Here is a 13,063-nt window from a genome sequence, read left to right as displayed (position 1 = left end):
ATAGCTCACTCGATTAAGAGATGGAGCTATAGTATCTACACATACTATTACAGTCCCTTCAAGTGTATCCTTCTATATATGTCAACTACTTGTCAGTACCTGGCGTAGTTAACATCATGGCATCGTGAGTGAAACATCCTCATCACAGGGTCTTTGTTGTCGGTGACTGGTCCTGTGAAGATTCAAAAGAAGACCTGAAGAAGAAGAAAAACAGAATTCTCATTTCTGATAATATACAAGCAATTATTGTAGGTCCATCCAACTGTGGGAAGACTAATGTCCTCATGACGCTGCTAACACATGTAGATGGAGTCCATTGGAGCATGTTTGTGTATTCTCAAAAATAGTGTTTCAACCCAGTTATCAGCTATACATGAGATATTGCGCGGTGTAGATGGTGTTACATACATGACATTCAGTGAAAGAGACCAAATTCGAAAATATTCTTGTTTCGGTCGTCACATAGGTTCTGATATATTTTATCTAAGTCAAACATATTCCATAATCCCGTAAACGTTGGTTAAGGATAACGCAAACTTCATTACAGCCTTCGAACAAGGCTATCTGAATTTAAAACACATTTACCAGCCACATGTCGTTCAATGATTTTATAAAGATCTATGCAGATTGCTGGAATCATTCACAGTATGGGTTTCTCGTTACTGATAAAACAAGAAAACTGACTGGGTAGGTACAGACGAAACTTTCAGCAGTTTTTGCATATATAGCACAGTAAGAGAGGTTAGTATAACAGTATACGTTGCACCATGGACAAATTCGTGCGTATGTCTAGCTCTCAACCCGAGAGAATGGGTGTACACAGACAGAACATTCGCCTGTATATGGATGGCTAAATTCAGGCTATTGTTCATAAAGTTGGAGGTATAAGCAGGGAACTAGAGACGTATTACCAGACTCTTCTGAGAATGGTGAATGCGTTAAATGTGTTACTTAATGAAGTAGGTAAGAAAGTAGCCGACTTAACTGAAAAGGTCGGGGTTATTGAGGGGGAAATAGATGTAGAGCTCCTTGTTGTTGAGAAAGGGGAGCAGGTACGTAGTAAGAGGAAGAAGGTGAGCGGATATATAAAGCCTAAGACTGCGGAGATGTCTGATTAGTATACACCGACATGTCAACGAAGCAGAAAGTGATTCAGGCGCGGAAAGCAATTCGCGAGAAATTACGGTTGCTGGGGTTAGGGCATATGGGTCGAAAGCAAACACTAAGATAGGCCTTTAAACCGCTTACTGAATCTCTCCGAAAGCTCTCAGCAAAAACAAAAGCACACGATAACGATGGTGTTACCATTGACGAATTCATTATCCGTCACGCTCCTGGTCAGATACATGCAACATTCGGCGTTAGCAGGGGAAGACCGTACATGTGGGGTACGCGTTCTATAACTGTAGCTGATGAGACAATACAGATTTGTGATAGGCGGTTTAAGAGAACACCTGGCTTAATGAATTTTATTTTCCTAAGACCTACCAAATATCCTATAAATTATTCAGTTAATGATAGGGAAACGTACCGTGAAATACTGCACATGACTGATGTACGTAAGATCGCGAAAAGCCTGGGCAACAAGAAATATAAAACCAATACTTGATGGCGAAAACACCAACAACAGCAGCAGCATCGGTGATGGTATTGACTTTGAGCATAAAGCAGTGAACAATCAAATCCCGCAGTATGTATATCATGACGACCCCAACGAGCTAATAGAGCGAGTACGGCTGCTCATGGCACCAGCTGTTGCAGGTAATACAGCTCATTCGAATTAGGTTGTTTCAGTAATCTCTGAGCTTAGAAAGAGAGGTATCACTGAATAAGTACGGAGACAGCAGTTCGATTTTCGAAGTTGAATGCTATATACAGGTAATTCTAGGTTGGTGGCATTAAGACTAGTGTTTCCTACATTTAGCTTAGCTATGTAAGTGCTGAAGCAAATTATTTAGAAAGTCTTGAATTGATCAAATAGAGATTTTTTTAGTATTTAGGAATGGTGTAGAGCGGAAATGATGAAATTCTAGGCTATTTTGGTAAACATTTTAGGTTAGGACAGGAATTCTTTTTATGCAGACAAGCTGAGGCATAAAGAAAGCGAACGTTAATTATTTTTGGGACACTATAGGCAGAAAAGCGGAAGTCGGTACAGGTCCATGATCATCAAACATGGGATCGTTACAGACGGCTTCCGTCTATTGACGTCCATCGTCCGCTGGTATTGCCTCCAGTGGTACTGTAAGAAAGACAGGCAAAACATCCATTACATCGGAGACAGGAGTCGACGCCGGTGCTGACTGATTCAGAGCGGACGCAGTGGGAAGCTCCTCCGCAGACGCATAAGATAGAGGTAACACAATGTGCGCCGCAGGGAGAGTGACAACTCCGATCGGCGTCTGAACCTGTCTATGTCGGAGACGCTCAGAACGGACGTGGTCTTCGTTGCCACAACCTGAATAAGTGCGCAGTTGGCCATCGTACATAACGAGAGCCATGCAGCCAGCAATAGTCAAGTAAGAAGGCACGTATTCACTCAGTTCAGTTTTTTTCTGACAGACACCATTGAGGACACTGTAGGAGTCGAGCGTCTTCGACGTTCTGGCATTTCAGTGTAAATACACATTATGTACATCCACACAGCGTGTGTCATGTAGCTGAAAAAGTATCATGATGATCTCTCCATTGCCAAAAGATTCCGGATTAGTCCTCCAGTCGCATCTCCAGGACTGCCAAGGCCAAGGATAGGAGGGCAGAGTATGTGGATATTGCAGCCCAGATGAAGAGGAGTGGCCATCTCCAAAAAGAGAAATCACTGGTGTTGGTCAGACAGAGACAGGTACAAGGAAGTGAGGAAACTTTGGGTAACAGATGAGATGATCAACAAAAGAAGGCAGTATAAAAATTTTCAAGAAAGGACTATAGCAACTTAAATTCCTTAGGAATCAAATAGAAAATGCTGAGCAGCAAAGGCAAAATCTGCAGGAAAGATATGAAGAAATTGCAAAAGAAACGATTGTTGGAAATACTGATACACCTTACAGAAAAGTCAGAAAAGACGTCGGCGGAACTAAAAGCAAGGATCTGTAGGGGGTAAAACTGTAGAGGAAGACAGATATTGGTATACATCCAGCAGATAATTGAGAACATAGAGTGAAAGAGCTCCTCCGAGATGAAGAAGTTGGCACAGGAGAGGAATTCGTGTGGAGCCGCATCAAACCAGACAAAAGACTGATGACCCATAGACAAAAGGAAAGGTGTTGTGTTTTTGCTGTTCCCATATTTTACGCACGGCCTGTACATAACTACAAACGTAAAAGTGTCTTAGGATCCTTGTTGTTCATGTTGTATTAGATTATTCTGCTGGAGGCAATATTAATAGTCCTCAGATGTTTCGCACATAATGCAGTTACTTATAATGAAGTACTTCGTGTAAAAGCTGCTTAAATATTGAGTCTGATCTGGATAAGCTTTCAAAGTGGTGCAAAGATTGACAACTTGTTCTAAATGTTCAAAAATGTAAAATTATGTACTTCACAAATTGAAAAGAATATAGTTTCCTTTGACGCCAATATCAAAGATTCACAGTTAGGATCAGTTATCTCATACATATACCTGGGTGTAACAATCTGCAGGGATGTGAAATGGAATAATCACATTGTGTGATTTGTAGACAAAGCAGGTGGCGGGCTTCAGTTCATTCACAGAAAACTAGGGAAATGCAATCAGTTTACAAAGGAGATTGCTTACAAAAGATTCAGGGGATCCACCGTAGAACTATGCTTTAGTGTTTGTGATCCTTACCAAATAGGACCAGTTGCGAATATCGAACGTTTACAAAGAAGACGAGCACGACTGGTCACAGCTTCGTTTGCCCGTAGGAGAGTGTCACGGAGATGGTGAAGAAACAGCACTGGCAGACACTTGAAGGTAGACGTAAACTATCCCGAGAAAGCCTACCTATAAAATCTCAAGAACAAGCTTTAATTAAGCAATTCAAGAATGTACTACAACCAGGGGACGTTTGTGATCATTTTTCCAGCAGAGCGGTTTATCATTTGGCACTCCCGCCTCGTTTTTCCCTTGTACACTTACACCCTTGTCAGTTTCTCAACTAACAAGTGTAGGGACTGTGTACAAATCTTACACGTCGGCCCCCTTGGCGCCCACTCAGCTTGGCACCCGCAGTGGCCGTTAATGACTTTGTTGTACGTCCCACGTAGAAGTCTCACAGTTGTGTCGCCTCTAGGGCCCTCTCAGCCTGGCGCCGCAAGATACGGCTTATGTCGTTTGAGCCTCAAACTCGCCGTAATCAAAATACTTGATGTCCTCGCTCCTGTGGTGACAAGATTAGCCTAATTATAGCCCAAACAGAAACGTTTGAACAGTTATTTCTGCCGCATTCCATACACGAATGGAGCGAGAAGAAACGCTAATAAGTGGTATAACTAGATGACCTTTGCCACATATTTCACAATTGTCTGCAGTGTGTACATGTAGATCCAGACGTAGGTATACACTGAAGATCCAATGAAACTTATACACCTGCCTAATGTCATGTAGGGCCCCAGCGAGCACGCAAAAATGCCGCAACTCGACGAGGCATGAACTCGACTAATGTCTCAAGTAGTGCTGCAGGGATATGACACAATGAATCCTGCACGGCTGTCCATAAATCCCTAAGAGGACGAGGGAGCAGAGATCTCCTCTAAACAGCATGTTACAAGGCATCCCATATACGCTCAATAATGTTCATGTCTGCCGAGTTTGGTGGCCAGCGTAAGTATTTAAACTGAGAATAGAGTTCCTGGAGCCACCCTGTATCAATTCTAGACATCTGTGGTGTCACATTGTCCTGCTAGAATTGTCCAACTACGTCGTAATGCACAATGGGCATGAATGGATGCAGGTGATCAGACAGGATGCTTACGTACGTTTCACCTGTCAGAGTCGTATCTAGACGTACCAGAGGCCCATATCACTCCAACTGCACACGCCCCACGCCATTACGGAGCCTCCACGAGCTTGAACAGTTCCCTGTTCGTATTCACACCCCACGGATTCATAAGGTTGTATCTATACCTGTACACGTCAAACCGCTCGATGCAATTTGAAACGAAACTCGTCCGACCAGGCAACGTGTTTCCAGTCATCAATGCAGGTGCTGACGGGCCCAGGCGAGGAGTATAGCTTTCTGTCGTGCAGTCATCAAGGGTACACGAGTGGGCCTTCGGCTCCGAAAGCCAATATCGATGATGTTTCGCTGAATTGTTCGCACGCTAACGCTTGTTGATCGTCCAGCATCGAAATCTGCACCAATCTTCGGAAGGGTTGCATTTCTGTGTCGTTGAACGATTCTCTTCAGTCGTCGTTGGTCCCGTTCTTGGAGGCTCTTTTTCGGCCGCACGAATGTCGGATATTTTATGTTTTACCAGATCCCTGATATTCACGGAACATTCTTAAAATGGTCATATGGGAACTGCCCCACTTCATCGCTACCTTGGAGATGCTGTGTCCCATCGCTCGTGCGCCAACTATAACACCACGTACAAACTCACTTAAATCTTGATAAACTGCCGTTGTTGCAGCAGTAACCGATCTAACAACTGCGCCAGACAATTGTTGTTTTATACAGGTGTTGCCGACCGCAGCACCGTCTTCTACCTGTTTACATACGTCTGTATTTGAATACACATGCTTATACTAGTTTCTTTGGCGCTTCAGTGTAGAAACTTTTGTGATGGCATTAAAGGTGACAATGAAACTCACTTATATCAGATAGGCCCTTTCACAAGAGACGAAGCAGAAACATCACTTAAATAAAATTGCATGATGCTAAATGAGACACATAGATAGTGTATGAATAAGCTATAGAGGTATAAGAAGAAATGCAAGGACATACAGATCCCAGAATTCTGAGGCTGCATTACAAAACAAACATCCATTACTGAACAAATATCTGACAAAGCAATTAAGAGCATTGGGCCGTATTGTGTTTCGATACCTTGCATTACGCTCTGGGAGTGGTTAGTGGTTATCGTTGACCGGGTGGAGAGGGTACGAGGCACGGCTCGTGAAAAGGGGGGGGGGGGGGGGGACTTGACGTGAAGAGATGTGAAGTGAGGATGTGGGTTCGAGGGATGGTTAACGACGTCGGAGATTAACGGTCAGTAGGTCTGTGTTGTGGTTAACAGGGCCCATTCTGTGGATCCAGGGGTTTGTAGCCGGAGCATGTGGGGTGTGCTTCGGTGGCGGTTAACAAAGCCAACGTCAACGGATCAAAGTGGTGCCGTCCGACAAGCCGGAAGACTTTGCTCGTTAGTCTCTGTGATGTTTTTCCATCAGACAACGCCTTGGGGATCAGTTCTACTACACGCACGGAGGAGAGCGCTAGGCTCTGGGTGATTCTTCATTCCCACCTCCACCTTTCTGCATTACAGCGGCTTAGCAACTTTGAGAATTTCGCTCGCTGTAAAAGTGAGTGACTATACCGTCGTGCGCGTGTTGGCGTGTTATTTCCGAGCACTTTCGCAGTACGTTTGCTCCGCCGCACTTCGACTTGTGCTTTGGAACTACTAATTCCGTCCCACCAAGGATTAGGTAGTAAAAGTATTAACGATCAGATCTCGATCACTTCGCAGCCTTCCTAGCGTGAATTGGCGTTGATGTAGGCGTTTCTGAAGAGTCTTTAATTTTATTGTTACCTCTTTTTAACTAGCGCTGCTGTGTATTTTGTGACTGAGTATTTAAAGGTGTGTTTCCTTACTGCTATAGGTCTTGAAGAAATTTTACTAATTGTTGATTCCTTCGTTAATAAACTTCGTAAACACGCTCGTATACAGACTTACGTTGCGTATTGCTGAGAAGATGTATTCAATCACGCTGAGGCCCCAAACTATTGTTATCACCTGTTTGTCATGTGTAATACCTTTAGACGGTTCTGTACGAACCTTTTAAGGCTTCTCTTTTAAGTGAACCATTACACTATGTTGCCTTGCCGATAAACCAGCTGTTATGCCAGCATTCAAAATTTTCAGTCCCATCAGGAATTAATTATCATCCCTTTTCTCTGGAGTATTTTCAGGAGTACTCAAGTTTGACAAGAGTTCTGGGCTATCATCATTTAAACATATGATCTTGTTACTTGTCCGCATGTTATACCAGTCTTTGATGGTATGGAAATTCACCCGTGTTTGACACCTGCATTTTAATTAGTATGGAAATACACCCGTGTTTGACGTCTGCATTTTAATTGGTAAGCATTGTCTTGTTTAGTTTTGAAAAGGTTATTGCACCATCCTGGTGTTTTCAGCTAATTACTACGATTTTTTTGTCTTGTTGTGTGATAGAGCGTGACGCTAATCCTGTAATTGCGGGTTTCCCTAGTTCAAAAATGGTTCAAATGGCTCTGAGCACTATGGGACTCAACTGCTGTGGTCATAAGTCCCCTAGAACTTACAGCTACTTAAACCTAACTAACCTAAGGACAGCACACAACACCCAGCCATCACGAGGCAGAGAAAATCCCTGACCCCGCCGGGAATCGAACCCGGGAACCCGAGAACGCTACCGCACGACCACGAGATGCGGGCGGGTTTCCCTAGTGATTTATGAAGTAGCTGCCTTATAAAATATCTTAGTGCACTTAATTTGGTCAGTGAAATAATTGCCGCTTTCTGTGAGATTTCGGAGGCGGTTCCACCAGTGGGCCTTCCTTATGGCTCTGTAATACACTCCTGGAAATTGAAATAAGAACACCGTGAATTCATTGTCCCAGGAAGGGGAAACTTTATTGACACATTCCTGGGGTCAGATACATCACATGATCACACTGACAGAACCACAGGCACATAGACACAGGCAACAGAGCATGCACAATGTCGGCACTAGTACAGTGTATATCCACCTTTCGCAGCAATGCAGGCTGCTATTCTCCCATGGAGACGATCGTAGAGATGCTGGATGTAGTCCTGTGGAACGGCTTGCCATGCCATTTCCACCTGGCGCCTCAGTTGGACCAGCGTTCGTGCTGGACGTGCAGACCGCGTGAGACGACGCTTCATCCAGTCCCAAACATGCTCAATCCGGAGATCTTGCTGGCCAGGGTAGTTGACTTACACCTTCTAGAGCACGTTGGGTGGCACGGGATACATGCGGACGTGCATTGTCCTGTTGGAACAGCAAGTTCCCTTGCCGGTCTACGAATGGTAGAACGATGGGTTCGATGACGGTTTGGATGTACCGTGCACTATTCAGTGTCCCCTCGACGATCACCAGTGGTGTACGGCCAGTGTAGGACATCGCTCCCCACACCATGATGCCGGGTGTTGGCCCTGTGTGCCTCGGTCGTATGCAGTCCTGATTGTGGCGCTCACCTGCACGGCGCCAAACACGCATACGACCATCATTGGCACCAAGGCAGAAGCGATTCTCATCGCTGAAGACGACACGTCTCCATTCGTCCCTCCATTCACGCCTGTCGCGACACCACTGGAGGCGGGCTGCACGATGTTGGGGCGTGAGCGGAAGACGGCCTAACGGTGTGCGGGACCGTAGCCCAGCTTCATGGAGACGGTTGCGAATGGTCCTCGCCGATACCCCAGGAGCAACAGTGTCCCTAATTTGCTGGGAAGTGGCGGTGCGGTCCCCTACGGCACTGCGTAGGATCCTACGGTCTTGGCGTGCATCCGTGCGTCGCTGCGGTCCGGTCCCAGGTCGACGGGCACGTGCACCTTCCGCCGACCACTGGCGACAACATCGATGTACTGTGGAGACCTCACGCCCCACGTGTTGAGCAATTCGGCGGTACGTCCACCCGGCCTCCCGCATGCCCACTATACGCCCTCGCTCAAAGTCCGTCAACTGCACATACGGTTCACGTCCACGCTGTCGCGGCATGCTACCAGTGTTAAAGACTGCGATGGAGCTCCGTATGCCACGGCAAACTGGCTGACACTGACGGCGGCGGTGCACAAATGCTGCGCAGCTAGCGCCATTCGACGGCCAACACCGCGGTTCCTGGTGTGTCCGCTGTGCCGTGCGTGTGATCATTGCTTGTACAGCCCTCTCGCAGTGTCCGGAGCAAGTATGGTGGGTCTGACACACCGGTGTCAATGTGTTCTTTTTTCCATTTCCAGGAGTGTATATTTGGAGGCGCACCACCTTAACTATTCGTTGTGACCTGAAATTAAAAAAAAGAAATTGCCGAAGTTCCGGTACTGTGCGCTCTTTAATGACTTAAAGGTATTTTGATCTTGGAACGGGATCCGCAATTTCAGTAAATGTCCTTGTTTTTGCATCCACTTTTTAGAGAGACAGAGCCTGTGTACTTAGTATGTCATTTCGTGAGGCATCTAGAGTTTTCTAGAGACATCCGGGCATGTTATCAGCCACTGGGTGGCTTTTTCATAAACAGGCTTTTTGCATGTGTGACTTTGATGTCTTTGAACAATTTGTTCTAAAACCAGAAGTTATGAATTCTAGTAGCTTTCCTTAAAGCAAGCGCTGAAACTTGATTATTTGATCAGACAAGTATTGACCTCTTTAAAGAACTTGTTTTAAATCAAGGATTAATACTGCAGTTTCTTACAAAGCAGGCACTTGCGTGGCTCTTCAGTATTCGATCCCAAACAGGGTTAATGTGTTTCACAATTGTTTCAAAGGAAATATCAATGTTCTGTATTAACTTGCCTGAATGTAATGTTTAGTAAATGCAATTAAAAGTTGGTTGGGTCACGAATGACCTATGGTACCTTATTGTCTCAGTCCTTCCGATCTCAAGGCAAACAGACACGGACAAGTGTATCAATCTTGGTTAGGTCATCATACAGTTTAAGGAAAATACTGTAACGTCTTAAGAGTGGTACTGGGCTACAGAATCGGTGAAGCAGAACTAAGTGCTTAATACTCAAATGTGCACCGCGCCCTACGACATGGCATGCTGTTCTCCAAAAAAAACAAGTTTAGTAAGACGTAGAAACGTGCAATAAGAGCAACAAAAATGATTTCTCAGTAGGGAATCTCCAGGGTACATTTTTAAATAATATAAAATAAACTCTTTCAAGATTAAAGAGCGCGAGTTCAGTATCGTGTTACTGAGAAAATTAATGGGTTTCATAGTGCAGTACACTATCTCGTTGAAAGTATACGGATACCAATATGGAATGAGGAACTGATCACTAGATGTCACGAGAGGCGGACTCGCCAGTATCAAAGGAGATGGGGAGTGTTATTGTTGCCCGTAGGGAAGCAGTAACAACAGAGCGGGTCTGTCAGCAGAACAAGGTAACTTCGAACGTGGACTAGTAATTGGATGTCACCTGAGTAACAAATCCTCCAGGGACATTCCGACCCTTCTAAAGCCGCCCAAGTCGACTGTTGGTGATGTGACTGGGAAATGGAGACACGAAGGAACAACCAAAGACAAACCTAGGCCAGGCAGAACCCATGTACTGACGGACAGAAATGGCTGAACATTCCGGAGGGCGGTTGTGACAAAATCGCATGAAATCAGTTGGAGGAATCACTCGTGAGTCCCAAACTGTTACTATCTGTCCAGGTACCACAATCACCGTGCGTAGAGAGTTACAAAGGATGGGATGTAGTGGTCGAGCAGGTCTCCATAAGCCGCACATTTGTCTAGTGAGTGCTAAGCGAAGCTTGAGGCAGTGTAAAGAATGACGCCAGCGGACATTAGATGAGTGGAAACGAGAGATTCGGAGTGAGAAATCACGCTATATCCTGTGGCAGTCCGATGGAAAGTTTCTAGTTTGTCGGATACCTGGAGAACATTACCTGCCATCATATATAGCACTGGTAGTGAAGCACAGAGGGACGTGGTTTTGTATCAGCATAAAAATGCAACCTATCATAAAGCAGTATCTGTGAGGCAGTGTCCGCAGCTCGTGGTCTTGCGGTAGCGTTCTCGCTTCTTGCGGACGGGGTCCCGGGTTCGATTCCCGGCGGGGTCAGGGATTTTTCTCTGCCTCGTGATGACTGGGTGTTGTGTGTTCATCATCATTTCATCATCATTGACTCGCAAGTCGCCGAAGTGGCGTCAACTAAAAAGGACTTGCAATACGGCGGCCGAACTTCCCCGCATGGGGCCTCCCGGCCAACAATGCCATACGATCATTTCATTTCATGTGAGGCAGTTGTTTGTGGAAAGTAACATTCGTGAAACGGTCTGGCCTCCTCAAGGTGGAATGCCTCTGGGTTCCAACATCGACTTTGCTCCAGACCCCAGTGTTCAACATCATACACTACTCTCGTTTCGGATCCATACTGACGTCCTCTAATACTTGTCCAGATACTTTCGATCGCATAACGTAAACGCCAAGGTCTGATCAGATGATGTAAACACCAAGGCCTTGTATCAGAGAATTATGCTGTATCAACGTTAAATAACATTTTGTCCCTTTCCGGAAAAAATGAAGAACATAAAAACATTAGGGACGTTTAAGAATAAGTAAATATTGATCCTTGTATCTAACGGTAGTTTCTATAGCTTTAAGGAACATATAAATAATTCACATTCACTATATTGTTTATGTGAAAGGCATAATAAATACATGACATATATTCTTGAACAAAATCTTTCACGATACAGGGGGGCTGCACTCTGCCAGGCTAGAAACTCCTACTAATTCATTAGCAGGGCATGTGCGGTGTCGATAGACGCAAGAAAACAATATTCAAAACTATGCCGCTTATTACTGAAAACGCAAGTGGGTTCTGCTTCTTCTGCGCCGACTGGCGGCTATGTAATCCTGAGAAGATTCAGCTGAATCCAATAGCGCACTCACGGCTGCCGAAGGAGCCGCATCAGCTTCAAATAGAACCTGATGACTCCCTGAAGGGGCGGTTCTGCCTCCTGCTTGCGAGGTAGGCACATCCTGTCGGTAGCTCTTCATTTGGACATGGCGGCGACCACCAAGTGTGTTTTGATTCACACACCGTTTCGGGTAGTGCTCGATCCCTCCCAGATCACTGCACGCACTGTCCCCTCAGATGGTCCGCGTTGTCGGGTTCTGTGTGGTCGTGCCGAATGTTCAACCTGGTCCGCCGGTAAGGCAGGCCTTCAAATCTGTGCGACAGTGCAACTCAGGGCAGCTTCCGCCCTGGACCGGACTCGTGTTGGGAAACCCTCGGTCCACTCTTCAGCGCTGGCTGCTGTACTGACACCAGTACTAGATGCTGGACTCCACCACCCATGGCTTCAGGTCGCTGGCTGTGCCGTAGGGTAGCAAGTATAAGACCTACAGTAGCACGACCTCACACACAAGTCGAACTCTCGCTAGTCGTTGTTGCAACCTACCTAGATTCTGTTATGTAACATTGCAGGAGAAACGAAAGCGGTTCGGTCTGCACTATGTGGTGTCATAAGGTTTAGGCCTGTCCCACCCCCCATTAAATCGACCAAGAATTACACGATTAATTGTAAAAACAGTTATTATTATTATGTTCTTTAAGTTTGTTTTTGCGTTTTCAGAAATACTGTGGGAAGAAAGTTTATTTATGTTGCAGATAACGTGGAAGACGTTGCCCAACGATCACCACGAAAGTTCGACGTAGCGGCAAGTGGTCAAGGAATAAAACGAATGCTGCAAACTATCGCGAGGCATGGAAGAGCCTGGGCCGCGAGGGCGTCGAGCTCCCTAGGTCGTTGTTGGACTACATCAAAGGAAGAGATATTCTGCTTTCTCTTTGTAAACAGATCGATCGAGTCTTGAAAGGTTTATGTAAAACGTATAGGCGGGTGACACATTAGGTGGGACCCGATGCCTGTAATACTTCCACAGTTATTAAAACGTTGTTAAACGGAAAAACCAATAGTTCATCATTTATATAGATAAAAAGGAGTTGCGGCGTCAGAACGAAAAGTGATACATCGCTAAGCAACGAAGAAGGACGTAAACAGCGGGCGTTACGTGGTGAAAACAAATCAACTGATAAAATAGTAAGTCTGTAACTAAGCATAAAGCCACGTAACACTGCAACTGTTATAATCATTTCTCGCTGTGTTTCTCGCAGTCTGACATAAGAGGGCTATTTTCCATGC

The sequence above is a fragment of the Schistocerca nitens genome, chromosome 4 (assembly GCF_023898315.1).
Source record: "Schistocerca nitens isolate TAMUIC-IGC-003100 chromosome 4, iqSchNite1.1, whole genome shotgun sequence".
Classification (NCBI taxonomy): Eukaryota; Metazoa; Arthropoda; class Insecta; order Orthoptera; family Acrididae; genus Schistocerca; species Schistocerca nitens.
The sequence above is the reverse complement of the archived record's forward strand: the minus strand, read 5'-3'. Positions refer to the sequence as shown.